The following is a 19453-nucleotide window of genomic DNA, read 5'->3' as shown; positions in this document are numbered from 1 at the left end:
TTCGAAAATAAATTGGATACACGAAAGAATTTCGTGTAAGTCATAAATATAGCATGTCGGTGATTTGTAGTAGTATAGAAATAACTCGACAAAAAATATTCTCGGACTTTGATGCATTGCTGAGCTGACTAAACGTTGCACTGCAATTTGCTCTTTATTTTTTTAGGATTGGTCACCACCGTGTCATACCAGTGATTATTTAGATCGTCTCTCTGTGTGACGTTTACTTAAGTCGTCATTAATTCTCAGTTTATATAAAAAACATACATACTTCTTCTTAAAAAATGTAGAATTTTAGAATATCGACCTAGAAATATTTTCAGCAAATAGTTATGCCGAGTTCACAAAAAAACAGTTTGAGTTTTGACGGAAGATACATTCCGCGGATGTCACGTAAGCAGGCAGTTTCCACATTTAGTTAGGAGCGCACACTATGTACTTTAACACATGGATACAAGGTATATGTGTGTTGTATACAAAACTAAGAATATCCACCATCATTAATCAGAGATCGTGTGTATACGACACGCTCACTAACGTGAACCCTTTCTAAGCTTACACGTGCAGCACGTCGGTACACAGCGAGCGTGTAGTGGTGCTTGAAGTGTGTGCAAAGATTCGCGTGTGTGCGGCTGGCGAATGCAGCTTGAGCGGTGCACATGCGCGGGGGGAAGGGCAGAGGGTATGCGGGGGGCACGGCCAGGGCCGCGCAGACCTTGAGCGCGCCTAGCAACAGCGCTGCCAGCGCAGACTTGCTTATTTATTTCTGTTTTACTCGTCTGCACGTTTGCTTGCAATTTAAAACAGAACGTTTTATGGAGTCGTAATGGCAACCGACGGGAATGTGACCTTTGTGTGCATTTGTCAGATGTTCCCCTAGGCACCGTATGCCGCGGTACCATTGGATGAGAATGCTAATTCGTTTTATCATTCCCATTTATCTTTATTACTGAGATTTTGCCTCTATATGGAATGCTCACTCTGGTTATTTTTGATGCACCGTCAGAGGCGCATGCTGCAATGTATAAATGCAAAAGGGAATATTAAAATTCATTGCATAGCACTGCGTTCTGGGGAGCAGTTTCATCTGATTAAGAGGGATTGTACAATTAAGATTGACATCAGCTACACGATCACGCGCTATTTGCGTTGAACACATGCTCTATTGTAGGTGTTCCAAGGTAAAGCCATAATAATGGAAAATAAGTTAACATACATAATTATAAGACAAACTATTTCGAACACTTCCAAGTAGGTACTTATTGAAATGTTTAAATAGCTGGGAAGCGATAATATATCTATAGCCGTACTTTCTTGGAGCACGTAGCATTTGATGCTTATAAATATCCGTGCACACGGTGATATTTATATTCTTGGAGTTATGCACTAAAATGTTGATGAAAATAGATATGTAGGTATGTAAATATCTGATGTATTCCAGCATGCTAGTAACATTGAAGTAAATGGGGAAACACGTAACCGCGAACAAAGTGATGCAGAACTGCAGGATGAAACTGCCCCAACTTATGACGAAGCTAATAAACTCGTTTGGATGACCAATCCTTCTTTTGATCTTATTAAACACACTGTCATTCCACAATTGTGTTTGCCCTTCAATGCTAAAAGGTCTCAGTGACTTTATTCAAACCTTGATGAGCATAATGACGTATGGAGACGAACGACATTGTTGAAGCTGTGTAAAAATTCAATTTTAAGGCAGACATAATTTGTTTTTGTTCAACGTCTCGTTATATAGGCCTTGAATTTGTAGCATTGTGTTTCTGTAGGCAGTCATTATTTCATGTACGAGTAACTTACATGGATTCCTTTATTCTTATGTTAGTCTAAATTAATATTGCTTCGTAGTTATCGGTTGAGCATATTTCTTGCTTTGGCAAATAATCCAATACCAACTCCCAACTCCAAAAAGGGTTCAGCTCTTACTCCAAGAAAATCAATTAATCTATATAATAGCAATTTGTTTCAATAAGCCGATAAACAACATATTGTGTGGAAGTTCATTGTCGTCCTTAAGATTAAGACCGCAGCTCCAAGAGTATCGGGTGTCATTCAGGGTCGGTATGTGTCTCATATTATTAATTACCACAATTGACTCGCTCTAGACAATTATACACGCTGACTCGGTCTTTTATACATTGTCTTCCATTATACAAGGACCTATGATTATACATGATACCAAGGACCTTTTGCATAAATTGATGTTCAATTCAATTTTGTTATTATTAGAATCGATATTTTCATTTTCGCCTTATGTTTTATTTCTTGTATTCATACAACCAGTTGGTGATTTTAGTTCTTCGTTTTTGTCATTTAATTTAGAATTATTGGTTGGTTTGCTATCGTTTTCTTTTTTATTGTGATCTGCGTTTTTAAATTTGGACTGTTTATTGTGTATTGTTCTATTTTCTACCATTTCATTATCAAATTTATTCATCCTCCTATTCGTAATCTTCTACAAGATAATTCCGTCTATATATCCCTATGTTTGCTACATAAAACATCCAATTTATCTTACAAAACAATATTTATTTTTCTGTGTACATATTCCAAGCTACATTATTCAAATTGGACGCTACACGTGTTTATCTGTCGTTTGTTTATGTACATTATTATAACTACATTGATATCGACCACATCTATTCAATAAGCGAAAATAAAGCAACTTATGAAACTAGAACATTAAGGGAATTGAATTTTGGAATGGTTAGTATTGGGGTAGGTATGTATAGGACGGTTCAGAAAAGAACATAGATGAAATTGTGTAGATATAAATATTTAATAAACTTTAGGAAGTTGATCAATATCTGTGTCTAAGGACACAAAATGATGTTTGATTGGCACATATAAAAATCTCTGAAACCCGCCCTATATAAAAATAAACACTTACCGGAGTTTATGTAATTAATCAGCGCGTGTTACGCCCTAGGTATCCAGGCTTCCCGGGATTGCCCTTTGACATTATTTAGCGTAGGCGCTGTTCGCGCATGCGCTCTACTTTGTTGGAAGGCGAGCTTACCCTCCCTCCCCTCCCGCACCTACCGCAAGCCTCCCCTCAGCGTGGGCTGATGACGCAAAACCTAGAGCCCGTGCCGATCACGAGATCTATATTTAGCAACAGAATTTGCTTACAGTTGGAAATAATAAATACCCTTTAGCTTCCGGACCTCAGTTCAGATTATCTCCTACACAATGTTAACACGAAATTAATTTTCAATTACAATTCAAAGGTTTTCGGATTAATTAATTAATTAGGTTCCCCGGTACACGAGGAACCCGCTTTCCACGTGGAACCTCAATATTGGCCCCGGTTTTAGCCCTGAACTCTCCATTTGTGATAATAGCACTCTTGATTGGTTTCTTCGGATTTCGACGTTGATTTTTCCTTCATCCCGAATTACAAGCTGATTACTCACGAAATTCTTGGAACACAGAACGTCATAATGGACAACAAGTTTGTTTAACTTTGTAACTGCTGTTAGTACGACCTTCGCTTGTATCCTTCTTTACAATTCTAAGAAATGTGTTCAGAAGCCTTATTGTATTATCAACGTATTTTTTACTTGAGCGAGAACATCAATAGACATTCATGAATTTAAATAAATACATTATTTGTGGAGGCTGGAAGGTTTTACATTCATACATTGCCGTAGCGACATAGCTGATCTTAAATCCGCTAGCAGAGTACGATTTGCTTATCACATGGATGCGGCGGGACACGTGTATATAAATCATAAAACATTATCTGGTTGCACGTCACCACAGTATTTCGTGGATAATAAATAATGGGTAACGTGGTGTCGACGTCACGCACGGTGACTCACTCCTTGTTTGCCACGCTACAGATCACCTCAAGGATTCTCAACATGGCACACGAGCGACCATGGCGACTGGTCATGGTGTGTTTAAACCCAATACTTGTACTCTATACATAGACATGGCTACACCAAATCCAATATAAACTGACCGTTTAATCTGCTAAAGATGATACAAAGCGAGACCAAGATAGACTGGTTTTTCGTAGCTTGATGTGTACAATGTTATTTGTTATATAGCAACAAAAACGTATGTTATTACACCTCATTAGCTTGTTTTATGTAAGTGCTGTAGTAGTGCCGGGGTCGTATGTAATTGTACGCCAGTCTAACGCTGACAGTTAAAAAGACAAACGCAGACTTCCTACAAGGTGATTTGTGTTAGCAAAGGCATAGTAATTTAAATAATTTAACAGTAAAACTGATCTTGGGCAATGTTTTAGACTCTGTTATAAACATATTTCAGCGGGATGGTAATTTATTGTTTAGCGCCTGTTTCACCACCTCCATATAAACTTATGTGAGAGATAGTGCATACAAATTACGTGCTTAATCTAAAGTTATCTGATACATAGCGGCTATCCAGACAATGTGAAACAAGTCCTTAGTATTTTAAAATGCGCTAGAAAAGCTATTTGGGAACAGATACTGGAACATTGGCACACTGACACATTAGGTCATTTCAATTTACAATCTTCAAAATATTACTCAGTAACGGGTTATTACGAGTTGACTTCATCAAACCGTCTAGGTATCAGTCTAAACTACTACAAAAATGTATTTTAACTTTAGTAAAATATCTCTCTTTCTTAAAAAAAATATCCGCAACTGGTTTCACAAATTTATAACGTAGGGTTAATATATAACGTCGTTAATTGTATATCTTTTCGTTTCAGGTCATGGCTCGACATATAGATGATGATGGCTGAAATGTCTTCTGAAGAAAAACCTTCCTGAAGAAATCCAGGTGAGATTCTTCTATGTTTTTTGTAATATATGTAGTATTTTACGTATCTATTTAAAAAACACACAATTATAAAAAAGAACACAAAATATATACAGGTCGAACCTTATCAAAATATAATAAACCTATATAAATGTATATAATAAGTATTTTACAAAAATAACCAATATACCTATTATTTCTACATATAAAACATGAGCGCGCAAAAACAATCACAACTCGTCAATACATTAAAATACGTACGTATTTACATAATATGTGCAATGTGCGTCGAGTATTTACTTATGTACTAACATGAGTTATTTATTGAAACCTGTTAATTACATACACCTACGCTGATGAAGATTAGATGCGGTTGTGAAGTATGACTCAATCGGATATTGTATATGTATGCATAGGTTGTATAAATGTATATATACTAAATATATAGGATTTCTAGGGCCTACAAGACCCTGATTTTTATGGTATAAGCCGGTAAACAAACAAACGCCCGTGTTCATGTACACCCGAAACACCAAAGGCGTTACTAGTGCGTGCAAGGGTTTTTGAGGGTTAGGGGATTGGTAAGATTGTTAGGGATTTGGGCCTCTGAACCTCACTCACACGACGAAACACCGAAAGCGTTGTTTCACGTCGGTTTTCTGCGTGGTATCACTCCGGTCAAATGGGTCATTCAGTACCGAAGCATAGCTCTATCATACTTCAATATTTTAGAATGTAAATACATGGCAATACGCGCTTATTTTAAAAATAGGTGTTACATTTATTATGTATTTCTGTTCCTTCGAACAATTAGAGGAATGATATTATTAGGCTATGTAAATTAAGTATAAATCAATAAGTTCCAACTTTACGTGACAAATGAATAGCCAATGAACGCAGGCACCTTACTCCAAAAAACTTTGACAGGACACTAAAAAAGTCTAGATCAAGTCCAAATAGGAAATAAATTAAATGTCATACAACCTAATGATAAATTACCCTTCGAACATGACAACTGACATATATCAAGGAACCTTGTTAGGTTTTAAAAAAAACTAGTGTGTAAATGTTACGTGCAATATTTAAAAAAATCAATTGCATAGTAAGCAGGGGTGCATTATTTAAGTCGTGTAACACCCACACATTGTTAAGTCGCATCATTAATCCCATGTAAAAGGGGTGCGCCTATTTCTACACCCCTATTTCATAACACCGGTCACCCTCGCTGATCAGTAGATTTTGATCAAATAATCAAAAATAATGAGAAGTTTCGTGTCTCAGTTCGCTTCGATAGTTCGTACTAATTGTTTATAGAATACAGATGATCTAATCGTAGTACGAGTTTGTTTTACATTAAACGAGACCGAAACGATACGTTTAGCCCTCTGATTGATTGGTTCATGGAGCAGGCAAATCAGAGCGCAGAAAACGAAAATTCGTACAAAGCCCTCAGAACTGAATTCTTTACTTTCAAAATAGTGAAAAAGTTCTTTCGAGCCTCGATATCGAATTGGTCCGTTACAGAATGCAGGAGTCGATTTTTCATCCACTCGACTAACGAGGAAACTAATTAAAATTAATTAATAAGTTAATATGTGCTCATCTATGATAAATAGTATATAATTAGATATGAAAGAGGGTCTTTTACATACATGTATATAAAGATAAAGAGCACTTTGTAGACCAAATAGCTGAAGATGACTAAGAATTGAATATTGTGGCGCAACCGTACTCTATGTGGTTTATGTAAATTAAAGGTACCATTTGACATAGAATAGTAGGTAAATAATGTGACAAAATAGCAATGTTTTTAAATCATTAGGTATCTATTTCTTTTCTGCGGTTTAAGTTATATTCATTGGAATAACACATTGGTGTTATATTAGTCAATCAGAGTCAATCCATTATGTGTACCTTTAAAATGATCCGGAGCTGCGGACTACCTAGCGGGTTTACCATGGCTCCGGCTCGAAAAGCAGGAGTAGGAACAAGGTTTTTAGTCAGTAAGAGTCTTTCACCTCGCCCAAAGCGGGAGAAGTCATTTGTTAATTTGACCCCTCAAAAAACCTTTAAAATAAATATAGTGGCATTTAATATGCATCGTGAATAATATTTTATACATACTCATTTATCTATTAGGTACATAATATTATAACTATTTACTACATACATACGTACACATAGACATTATGTCTTGCAATTATTTTTTAAATTTATAAATGGAAAGCTATAAAATAAAACACATTTACTTCTATTATATTAATGTACATTTAAATGAAATACAACCACAAGCGTGTATGTGCGTACTATTTATGTAGGTGATAATTTTTACATTGTGGTTACGTTGACTATTATTTTGGCTATACAAACAGGTAAAAATTGTTTTTGATAAACAAACTTGCGTGTAACTTGTAACTGTAAAATTAATTAAATGTTTCCTTGTTGACAAAGGGGGGAAATTTACAAATGGCGCCTGCTTTACTGTTAAAAATCTAGGGTATGTGGGATTCTTACTTCCCTAACATCCAAAATTAACATTTTTTCATGCGAGAAGGGGCCTTTGATCAGCAGTGGCCACTTATAGGCACATTATGACATCTCTCTTTGTATTTGTTTCAAGTTTTACACAAAAAACAGTATCCCATTACTTTTTATATTTGTTTTATAGGCGATGCCATTCTGAAAAGCATTTATTATGTATAAACCATTCAAGGGTTAAATATCGCTTTATCGTTAGCGATAATGATAAATAATATTTACACTCACACGTGTAGATAATAGATATGAGTGTTTATGTACTAGTGTATGCAATATTCTACTTACGTGAGGTGATAAAATACATAGCACGCATGCGCGAAATAAATTCAATGTAAAATGCTACCACGTAAAGTACGAACTTTATAAAAATGGTTAAAAGAAAGGGACACCATCCCTAGTCATATTTCTATTTCACTTACTCGTGTTCTAAATTCAAATGCTTGATTGATTTTTTTAAAATAAAATACTGAATCATACCTACATCCTCTAATTATGGTTTTTACACTTCGATCATTAAATGCCAGTATTATAAACGTCGATATGTACAAAAAGTCGATATGTAATCAGAAAATAATCATAATCGATATTCACTTCCCTTTAAAGACATATAATATCTGAATTAAATAAGCTTAGAAACCTATTAACCTAATTGATATGTGACAAGGTAGGTGTAAAGATATAAACCCTGTCTAATTTGAATATGACTATGATTCATGGAGTGTTGTAACAGAATAACTAAGTAAACATATACATGTAGATATATCGAACTAACCGGATGACAAACTTGATATGACACTAAAAAAACAATCGAACGCAAAAAGTGTACCTATGTAAATGGTCAAAGTGTAGTATCATGACTCTTAAGCTATGTTTTTGACCAGTTGCTTGCAGATAATAAGATTACAAAACGTTGCACTGTTTAATTTGCATTCTTAATTAATAAAATTAATTTGAACTAGTCTTAAACCAGATATTATTACATTTAATTCGTTGAAAAAAGAAAACCGAAACTCAGTCATTAATTTTTTACACTAAACTAAATATCAAAATAATAATACATGCACATCTATATTAAAATTTTGTTAAAACTGTTACAATTATCACAGTACACAATTTTATACTAGACAAAGAGAGCAAAAGCGACTACAGAGCCATCTACGCAAGCGTGTAACATTCACACAAGTTCACAGTTTTCGTACAGGATACGTCTAAACGGCGTCCTTTATAAAAGAGAGGGTGAAGTTTGAATGTGTGCAACAAGTGCAGTTGTGTGTGTGTGTCTCAAGGTCAGGGTTGGCACGTGGCGGCCACAGTCAAGGCGAGGGTCGCGGGACCCTCCGTAACGACCCCCTTGCAAATTAGTCATACTCAAGTTACCCTTTCGTACCCCTCCCGTGTAACTCCACGATTTTGATGAAAATTTTGCTCGTCTGATATTATTAAGACTTACATCATGGTAATGTGTCTGTAAATTATGTATTTTGTTAATTAAATGTATCGATTAATTAAATGCATCGATTAATTGAACGATTAAATTATGTTACATGTTTAAGCTTTTATAAAAATGTAGGTTTACATTAAGATTGAGGTGGATTTTGTTCAGGTTAATTAGGCATTCACCAATATTGATAAGTAAAAATTCTCAGCAAGCAATTTTTTTTTGTTAATTGTTTCAGGAAAAAGTATATATTTTCCTTTTGCCAAATCATTATTGATTTTGTAGGTAATATTGAATATGTAAATAATGCTTGTTATGATATAAATTATTATCTCCCATAAAACTATTAAATATAAGTATCTAATTCATATATGTTCTGTTTTTAAATGTCGACATCGTCTGAATTACAATATTCGATATTTTCATGTTATTTCACCCTGTCGCTAGTAATGCCATCTATGTTCAACGGGCGGAAGATGTGCGAGTTCCGTTTTTGGATCGGCACAGACACCAACAAACCAGTTGGCGTGCCACAGCTTTATTTCTTCCGCGTGAACATAGATGGCGCTTATACATATTTTTAGAATAAAACGTTTTGGAGCGCCATCTAACATGAAACTTCAAGAGAAGAAACAATTTTGAATATTCGAAGAATGTTTTTGGGAACAAATTGATGAAGAAAGAAGATCTACGGGCTATCGAACGACCGGGTGCCACGCTGTGCTCTCTCGGGAATTAATGCAGAGTGAACACAGCTGGTGGTATCTCAGTTGTTCCCTAGTTCTCCCACTCTTCGGTCATCGGCTGCTTACTGAGAAGACCAGAGAACCTGGAAGAAACATATTATTGAAAACAATGAAGAAACATAAAATTTGGTACTTTATGTTCACTGAAATGTACATACAGTTAAATGTAAATACATTTTAATGCACACTGAAAGTACTGAGTGGCTTAACGCATTCTTTGCTATAATTATCAGCACCGTCCAAATGTCAAACACTGATACTTTTGAGAGGTGCAGGTAATTATAATGATGGCTGCGGAAAATCTCATAAAAATTCATAATATGTCATATATAACTAACCCATGTGAAATATTTGTTTACTTTATAAATACATGTTGTAATTTTCTCCTTTAATTTTGTGATATTTTTATTACTATATTCTAAAGGATTGTATCTAATTTTGTTCAAAGAAAAAGTTACTTTAATGATATCATTACTCCTTACATTTTACTATGACTACAAGAGGAGAAAACCTGAACTATACATATAAAAGACTTATATGGTCGAAAACTACAAAAGGTACACACTAAAATTATTCAATGATTTTCTTAAAGTTTTAATGAAAAATATAAAGTTACATAACTTGTTAACGAATAAATAAATGAAATAAAATTAATCCATGAAATAGTACGTAACCTAAATATCACGGTGGTTATTTTTAAATCTGTCAAAGTGGCCACATCAGCCACATGTTATAAATACTGAGCTATGTATGGACGTATACTGAGGTCACACATTAAGATTTAAATTAAACTAGCTACTCCCGCGCGGTTTCACCAAACACTGTGCTCCTATATTGACCATAGCATGATGTTTTAGATTAGCCTTTCTCGATAAATGGACTATCTAATACAAAAAAAAATCAAATTCGAACTATTAGTACCAGAACATAGCGCATTCAAACAAACAAACTAACAAACTCTTCAGCTTTTTATAATACTAGTATATTGAGTTGACGTGTATTTAACTGCGATTATGGGAAATGATATTCAACAGATGTGCGTATGAGTCGCTGTGACGATGTGACGTCACGCAGCGTGCGTGCCTCTCTTATAGCGTGAGGGAAAGTTGTGTGGTCAAATGTTTGCTGATTCCGACGTACATTTGTTTTTTTGTCTTATTATACCTGTCCAGTGTGTATTAGTTCTTACTTTGTGATTGTTAACTAGTAATTGTTTTAATTGTATGTTGATGTTTTGTTGTTGTGTATATGAACAAAAAAATTAATTGGACATGTATGTTGGTACTTGTAACGTATTTGTTCTAAACTTATTATTGTTATTGGTTTTTTTTTGTTTTTAATCGACAATGAACTTTATATTGATGTAAATTTTGTACAAAAATGACCAATGATTTCAAATAAGCAAGACAGATGGCAGTTATTTTATAAAATATTTGTTTTTAATAAAAGTTCAGATCAATTAATACTTTTAACAAAACGTATATAGATACTTAATAATATATTATTTACATGAATCATATCTTACTTATTTAATTTCTTACCAGAAAATATCAACTCTCATTTGTCAGCTGACTACGGCAGGTACAAGATCATTATTTTCACGTCATTCACATGGCAATATTCTCCTTTCTCGCTGCATAACGAGTTTAAGCGACTCATGCGCATGTACAGGTCACTGGCTTTTAAGAAAACGAGGACTTTTATTAATGACTTCACTTGTCGTGAAATTTTGAGATATCTGTTTAATATTTTCTTGTTTATACAACTGCGTATAAAGAAAGTAATTTGTAATTATGTATGTACCTAATGTTATAGTTAAAGGTGATTCGTATTGTTGAGCTGGTAGAAGTCAAAATTGTATATCATTTTGTTATAAATGTAATTTAAAGTGGTGAATACCTACATAAAAATGTTTTAAAAAGTATATTTTCAATTGTTACTTACTTTTATATTCTAACTAGCTAACCCGGCGAACTCCGTTTCGCCACCAATGATTTTCCTGTTTTCCTGCTTTTCTTTTGATGTTTTTTTAATTTTCTTTGCTATAAACCTTACGGAGCCCGAGACCTTTCCAACGAATGCAAAACCGTAGAAATCGGTTCGTGCGTTCTGGAGTTATAGCGTCAGGAAGGAAAACCCGACTTATTTTTATATAATAGATTACTTAATTCTTTTAAATACACAATGTGTTCAAGTTATAAAAAAATATGTTCTTTTCTTTCTATTATTTTTTTTTTCTTATTCGCACATGTCTTTTGTTTGTATTATTCAATATACTTTACTTACTACATATTTCTGGTTATTTCACAATATTTTTTTCTTTGTATAATATGTGTCACGACTTTTCAAGGCTTCAAATAAATATTAATAATACTATTAGCATATGAAAAAGTTATTAATAGTATTTAACGAAATCCAAAAAATTTTTTGACACCCGTACGATATTTTCAAGAGGAGTAATTTGCCACTATTTTTTTTAAAGGTACTATGTCTATTTGTAAATCAGCTATTTACTATATGTGTCTACTTTTGTGTTACCACTGCTTTTTTGAACTGTATTTCTACATATTGTAACATGTTCATTCAGTATTTACATAATTGTATACTTGTCTGTCTATCTTAAATAAATATCATTTTCAACATTAGTTTAGTTTTCATTCATTCAAAAATATCCAAAATGTTTTTGTTATCATCTCATTAGTAACATACGAGATATTTCATAATACTATCAAAAAAGGTGGAATAAACTTAAACCTTATTGCTTCAACCTCTTTAATAGTAAATAGAGGGTACTAAGCCCTATAGATAGATTCATATTCTGCTGAATATAAATATCTACAATTAAGTCATGTTATTATTTCACATAAGTAATTTTAAATCTCTAAGTCAAGAAACATTGAAATATCTAATTAAGATAGTCATAGAATATAAACAATACATAGTCTCATCCTCTATTACATGGGAGTTATAACATAAATGGTGAATAGTGGGCATAATATTTAATAGTTTCACAACCAAACCTTACAGAATTAAGTCTCTTATAATATATTTTTATAATTAACGGCCCTACTCAGAGTCATTTAATGATTGCTTAAAGCCTTAGCAATGGTTTTCGGAACAAAATCGTTATTAAGGAATAGTTCAAGTAACCATTAAATGTCTCAGAGTAAGGCAGTTAGACTTTATATAAAATCAATAAACATTACACTATATTATTATTGCCGACAAAATTTGTTAACAGAGAAATCATTTCTTCCCTGAACAATCGACAGCAAACAAATTTAAATAAAAAAGGTAATAATTACAACTAATACTAAATAATGTACTGTCGGCACGTATGTTGAACATGCGCTCATACTTTACTACTTTTCCTGCACTCGAAGTGGCAATAAAATATAGTTTATTGGTATATATTTCACGGTCCACCACCTCTGGTTTTCCAAGCCCACGACAGCTAATATTACGTAATCTCACACCTTTTTTCCAAGGAAAGTGTGGGCAAGAGTGCACACATTAAATACCCCACTATTAGCCAGTTAGATTAAGTATGTAACCATGTAAGTAAGTAAGTCTATAGAAGATCCTCATCGTATTTGTAAATCAGGCCCATTTCAAGCTCTCTATGAATTTCGATACTCGAAAATATCAATATTACTTTGCCTGACCTAACTAAACTTGAGACACCTCTCAGCAACTGCACTTGTAAGCATAAGATCAACAAAGAAAATTAAAAATAAAAACTGTCAGAATTAAAAGAAAGAACATCTAGGTATGTTATACTACCCAGAGTTGCGGACTGCCTAGAGGGTTTGCCGGGGCTCAGACTCGAAGGGAAGGAATAGGAACGGGGCGGTTTTTAATCAAAAAGAGTCTGATTTTCCCCCCTTAAAAAGTATGTTATTGTAGTACTCGTACCTAGTACACTATTACAATTCAGAAAGCACCAAAATCTTGGTATAGTTAGACATAGCAAGGAGTCTAACAATCTTACTACGTCATCGAAGAAGGTACAAGCTTAAAATAACTACTGTAAAAAATCACTGAAGGCATTAGTACAATAGAATAAAATAAAATAATATATTTCACAAAATAAAACTGCCTTGATCTATTCTGTATGCTAACTGGAACTGTGCTGGAGAGGCCGTGACATGTAGGTAATCTAGATTCGTATGAAGGCTGTTGCCTATATCCGGCGTTGACCTAATAAAGGCATCGAAGGTTCCAGCGCGTCCCGGTTTCACCTGCCTCGACCTACCGCCCCACAATACGGCCCAGATTCTCTTAAAACCTGATCTGACCTGATTCGCGAAACTGTTTGATGGAAATATGAATCTTGTAAATAGGTCAGACGAGATTGCTTTACTTAGTTCTATATTGAAGATGAATTTAATTCGTTCAGGGTAAAATACTGAACGCTTTTATCTTCATCTAGAATTGGTTTGGTCTTTTGTCAGGAGAAATGTCTTTAGATTTGTTATTATCTTAATTATTTGTTAGAATGTATATAGAGTATATACGTCAATAATGATGACAACATAAATACGAACTTTGAATAAATGCGTTAAGTAGGAAATATAAACAGTTGAAAGATAAAAACTAAACAGAACATTATAAAGTTATATTGAAAACTTCCTCGTTTTCAAATGTTACATTAACTCCAAATAATTAAACTAATAATTATTTTATGACAATTATGATCCTGCTACCGTACGCCATTCGCTACGCTCCTGCTACGAAATATGACGTCACCGTTACGACATGCTACCCTCCTGCTACGACGGCTACGCTCCTGCTACATTACCGCTACGCTCCTGCTACGATCCTGCTACGCTCCTTCTACCTCACCATGCAGTTAGATCGTACAGTTTTAATCGAAGTAATTTCTAAAGAACTAAAATACACCTACAACCTAAACCTGTTTCACTTAGAATCGTGCTAACAGCCTCGTTATCCAACTCTTAATGTTAATTATTTCAAATGTCAAACTGATTCTGTGTCGCCCTTCTTGTTCTTGCTTTTTGTCGGACAATTAAATCTAGTTTGTATGTTAAGTAAACGTTTATCTATTGTAATTATCGATTTACTCTTGAAACTTTAACTCACTGATCAAGATTACTGAGTATTATTTTTTTCATAGTAAAAAAACATATAGTCAAAGAAGTTCTGCTGATGCTGATGGGCGTCCACCACTGAGTTTTATGTCTGTGATACGTAGATCAGATGGGTGGAAATAGGAAACCACTAACAAAACACCCATTTAGCATTCATTTATCTTTCTCAGCACTCTAAATTGAAAAGGCAAATTATATAAAATCCAAAAATGTTCTTTTAACAACCGAACGAACATTCGCGATACTATCGATCCAGCCTACCCGTTTTCATCTGAATTTAGGCATTGTAGTTGGGTTTGAAGGACGGCAGTGGGGAGGTAGGGGTTGCACTCATCGCACGGAGCATCACCCGTCGACCGCGCCCTTGTTTCCGCAAGCTGGGAGAGTTCGGGTGGTGCGCCCGTTTCGACACCCCTGCACTACGCCCAGGCAGAGCCTGAGCTGAGCTTGCGACCTTGATATTTCCAACTAAAGGTTTCAATTAGTGCAATGTAGGAGTCTTTATTATTACTTTAAAGAACCTTAATGTCATGAACATTATGTCGAACGCTATGGGGTATAACATGTGAGCCATCCTCGCAGAATATATAGATTAGCCCCCAAGATTTCTGTCAGCAGTCAAAGACTTAAAAAAAATATCAATATCTTAATATACATCTCAAATCAGTAGATATGGTAATGATTATGTAATTTCTAGTGTTATATAAAGAAATGGTCTGGTAATTTAATAAATTCACTATAGTACTTTTCAGTATTCTAGTTAAAATATGCCTGGTATAAAAAAAACCTACATTATTTGTTATTAAGCTACTATAACAGCACACATAAAATATCAAAGATATTTTGTATTACCGTTGCCATCCTCGCTTTTAGTGATCAAGGTCATAAGCAAACAAACAAATTACAGAGTCTGAATGCTAAAATATTTATTGTACTACCCCAGGTAGGTAGAATATTTAATTTTCAAAGTAGTAAAAAAGACTCAAAATCCAGAACCATCTTAAAAACCATTCTTCTTTCACACTTCTAGAATACTGTCTACTAACATCCTACTCAAATATCTCTCGAAAACAAATCTTCTCTTCTGCGCAAACAGCCTTGAAACTCGTAATACAGTCCAGAACATTCCGTACGTAATACTCGAACATTTATCTCGCTCAGTACATAAATCGTATAGCACTAACGATCGATTCAGGTACAGCGGGAGGCTAGGCTTTCCGGGGATCTGTGGAGGTCTTTGAAGGACGCGGGTTGCGCTCGGGGGTGCAGCGGGGGAAAGTGAAGCGGGAGAGGGGTGGGCGCATCTAGGACTCGTTGGGCTGCGAGCCTTGGGCGGTGGGCGCAGTAGGTAGTGCGTTACGTGATATTCAATAACCATTTAGTTCATCCGTGGACACCGGGCTGATAGCACAGTCCTTCGCGTGACGCGTAGTCTTCTTCTCTTAGAAGACTTAGTGCATTGTTAGACTATTCTTTGCTCTCTCTGTGAACGCTCTAACCGTCTTAAGAAGCTGAGAAGATTTGGTGAGTCTTTTGCAAAGTTATTGCGTCGATAACTATGTTTGTTCTCTCAAGGTCATCCCGTCTTTGTCTTTTGCAAGAGAAGAAGATTGCAGTTTAGAGCAGAGTCACGAGTTCTGGTTTCTTCAAATGAGATTTTATGGATAGTTAATGTTTGCTAATTTCACCAATTGATATTGGTATTTTTATTAAATAATTTTCTTCTTTATTTTTACTAAATTCTCCAAGCCCAAGCGGGACTGTACGGTGCTAAGCTGATGACGCGAGGTTGCTGGTTCAATATAGCATCCAAAAAAACTTGATAAAGCATTTATCGACTTTGAGAATATATTTTTATTATACTTTTTCAACATATATCATACAAAAGTATAATGTTCTGGAAAGGAAAAGGTGGAAATCTCACCCTTACTGTTAGAGGTAAGTAAGTTGTCTGAAATATTATTGTTTAGGAAAACATTTACGTTCAAATCTAATCTCTTTCTTTCTTTGTTCATCTAAAACACGTTGGAGCAAATCAATAAATTCGCATATTTTCGTCTCTCGAAACTTCCAGAACTTGGTTGGATCGCAAATGTCAAAGTGCACCCCCCAGTTACATCTGTGTCGTTTATTTATGCGCGGACATCACGTCCGATCGATACAGGAGGGAGGGGGGTGGGTTAGGCTTCCCGGAATCTGTGAAGGTCTATCTAGCTTTATAGGTAGCTCTACATCGAGCCCCAGCCAGCCTCCCCCCTCGACCCTGGAACCTTTGTGCAATATAACTGATGTACAAGTTACGTAATGCCTCAGTTTGAAATGTCACACTATAAACTTTCGTTCACATCCATTTATCGTTAAACACAGACCTTATATCTTCTCTAATTACTCTTAGTAATGAAAACAAATCACCCAACGATGACCCAGGCTACATAATGAAATAAATATCGCGAGTCGACACTAAATCGTCGCGTGTAATGTTATAAATTACAATTATTTAGCACACATCGCATTACCTTAATAAGATAACATCTTGGCGTCTTCGTGTCTAAATATTGTTGGCTGAAGAGAAGCAGATCAAAGCCAACAAGCATGCCAACTGCCTCTGGCACATCCCTACATTGCACAAACACGAGTATAGCGGGCAAGGGCAGAATGATAATGTCGTAATAATGCTCACATTGATCTATGACTTTCTGTAATCTTACGCAGAAGTTATATTATTAAACCTAGCGAAACATTACTTCTTGTTTCGCTAGGCCAAACTCGTCCACACCGGGGACTTCCCTTTATAATCTCTTCCCTATTAACTGGTGCAACTTTGTACGTTACAAATTGCTTGTTTTTTTTTCACAAATACTTACAGGAAAAAACAAGCACTATCTGTAAATGCGTTAATAATGTTTACGATCATCACAATCTCATTTCTGATTATCTAATCTTTCATTCATGTTGAAAAAGCCATTGCGGCCGGCATGTGGTAATACGTGAATGTATGTCTATGACGTTTATGAGCAAAATTAATAAGAAACTACAACTGGAGAATAAAATAACAGGAAAGACCTTGGCAGCCTGCCAACTAGCGCTGCATAGACCTGGACTGGCCCAGCCTTGACACCAGTATGCGCCAGATGTATTGTGAACCTTGAAGCTTTGTCCCCGGGCTGCTTACTGCAGCTTTACGGGAAACTTCTCAAGTAAAAACACTAACAGACTTCATAATATCAATTTACATCGTACAGTCGTGCTCTGGAAAATTCTCCGATCAATAAATTACTTGGCGGTTAATCAATGGTTATCATTATACATATGTTCGCGACGTTTTACTTCCTTTTAAATATAACAATAATACTGCAATGTTTTCCGTATACATAAAACGTACATTAGTTCTCAAGCCCACCCTCCCTCTCCAGTTTCAAGTTCAGGGCCATGTGGAGCCCAGAAGCAACAGCTGGATCGATCGAGGGTGCAGCTCTGCTCTCGCATTGTCATGACGACCTGCAACCGTGACCTGGAGGGTGAGGGTGCTAGCGGGGCGTGCGGGGCGGGGGGCAGGGAGCTGGGGCGCGCGGGAGCATGCGCGGGGGAAGGGAGGAGGCTTGCATTGAGCCGCCCGGCTGCACTGAGCAGTTATTTCGGTGCAGCCGGTGAGCCGCAGTCGCTCGCCGCGCCTCCGCCCGTGCGCGCGCTTCGTTCCACTTGCATCGGCCTACGCCACCGTGCTCCGTCATTAAATAAATCGGCTTCATGTACATTGTGCGTTCAATATTTACCTCGTAGTGGTCTCGTGTCTCTGCCTCGCACCTGTTGCACTGGTCGCGCTCTCGCAAGGTGAAACCGCGTGGAAAACTCTTTTTCTCAGTAGCGGACGCGTCTACTTTCACCGTTCACATTCCGCTACACCAGGCTATTGCACCGAACCAGTCTTCGTAATACCTTCTGATGTTTGTCACGTGTCAAAATTGGTTTAACTAATGTGCGATAACTGATTACTGATAAGAACATATAATTCTTATACAATGTGGTAATGTATTATGTTATACGTGGTAACCGAACGAATATATAGGTCAGATGGAAGGATCCGAGGATTTATTTGTGATATTGCTCAAACGAGATTTAGTTCAACTAGCAGTAGGTATGAAATATCGAATGTTTATGTTAGCTCAACCGCTCCCACCATACATTTGTGGCATTTGTTTGGAGTTTACTTTTATAGCCAATCAATTCTCTATATGATATTCGGATCGAACTTGTTATCCTCAGACTGTTGAGATCATAAATCAATCACTGCTCCGTCTAAAAGTAAACCAAGATCATAGATGAGAGGAGTGTCCTTCTGACTGCAGACAAAGTGCAGTTGTCTTCGTATCATTGTTTTCAACATACTAGGATGTCAAAGATGACAGTCGTGTTGAGATATGCAGCAGCTGGCATTTGGCCAGGGATGCAGCCCCGAAGGTCGCATTAGCAGGGAAAGCGGGGGCAAAGCGAGGGCGGGGGGGGGGGTATAACGGCGAGGTCGCTAGCGGGGGGCGGGGGTCGGAGGTGGGGTAATGCAATAATTCACGTCGCTACAGCGCAGGTGCATCCGGGACCTCGGCCAGCCTCCGTACCCAGCAGATCTGGGACGCGACCAGTTTCCGCCGAGCCTTTGTCGCGTCCGTACCCAGTGTCACAAGTGTTATCAGTGATACCACAAGGTGATCTTCATTCATTAGCTAGACACAAGTTATTATATAAACATTATCAATGCCAGCTCTATTGATTTGTGACATCAAGCTGTTTCTAAGGGATCGGGACTTCCGACAAATACCAAACGTTTTTGTTATCAAACAACAAAA

General features: G+C 36.2%; 1 long non-coding RNA gene across 2 annotated transcripts in view; it reads left to right on the top strand.

Moving 5' to 3' along the window:
- Positions 1–19453, top strand: part of LOC126910932 (uncharacterized) — a 48868-nt gene that overhangs the window by 12944 nt on the left and 16471 nt on the right. For both annotated transcript variants that reach the window (XR_007705526.1, XR_007705527.1), the window contains exon 2: positions 4730–4800. This is a non-coding gene — a long non-coding RNA (uncharacterized LOC126910932). The remainder of the gene's footprint in view (positions 1–4729; positions 4801–19453) is intronic.

The sequence above is a fragment of the Spodoptera frugiperda genome, chromosome 8 (assembly GCF_023101765.2).
Source record: "Spodoptera frugiperda isolate SF20-4 chromosome 8, AGI-APGP_CSIRO_Sfru_2.0, whole genome shotgun sequence".
NCBI lineage: Eukaryota > Metazoa > Arthropoda > Insecta > Lepidoptera > Noctuidae > Spodoptera > Spodoptera frugiperda.
The sequence above is the reverse complement of the archived record's forward strand: the minus strand, read 5'-3'. Positions and strand labels throughout refer to the sequence as shown.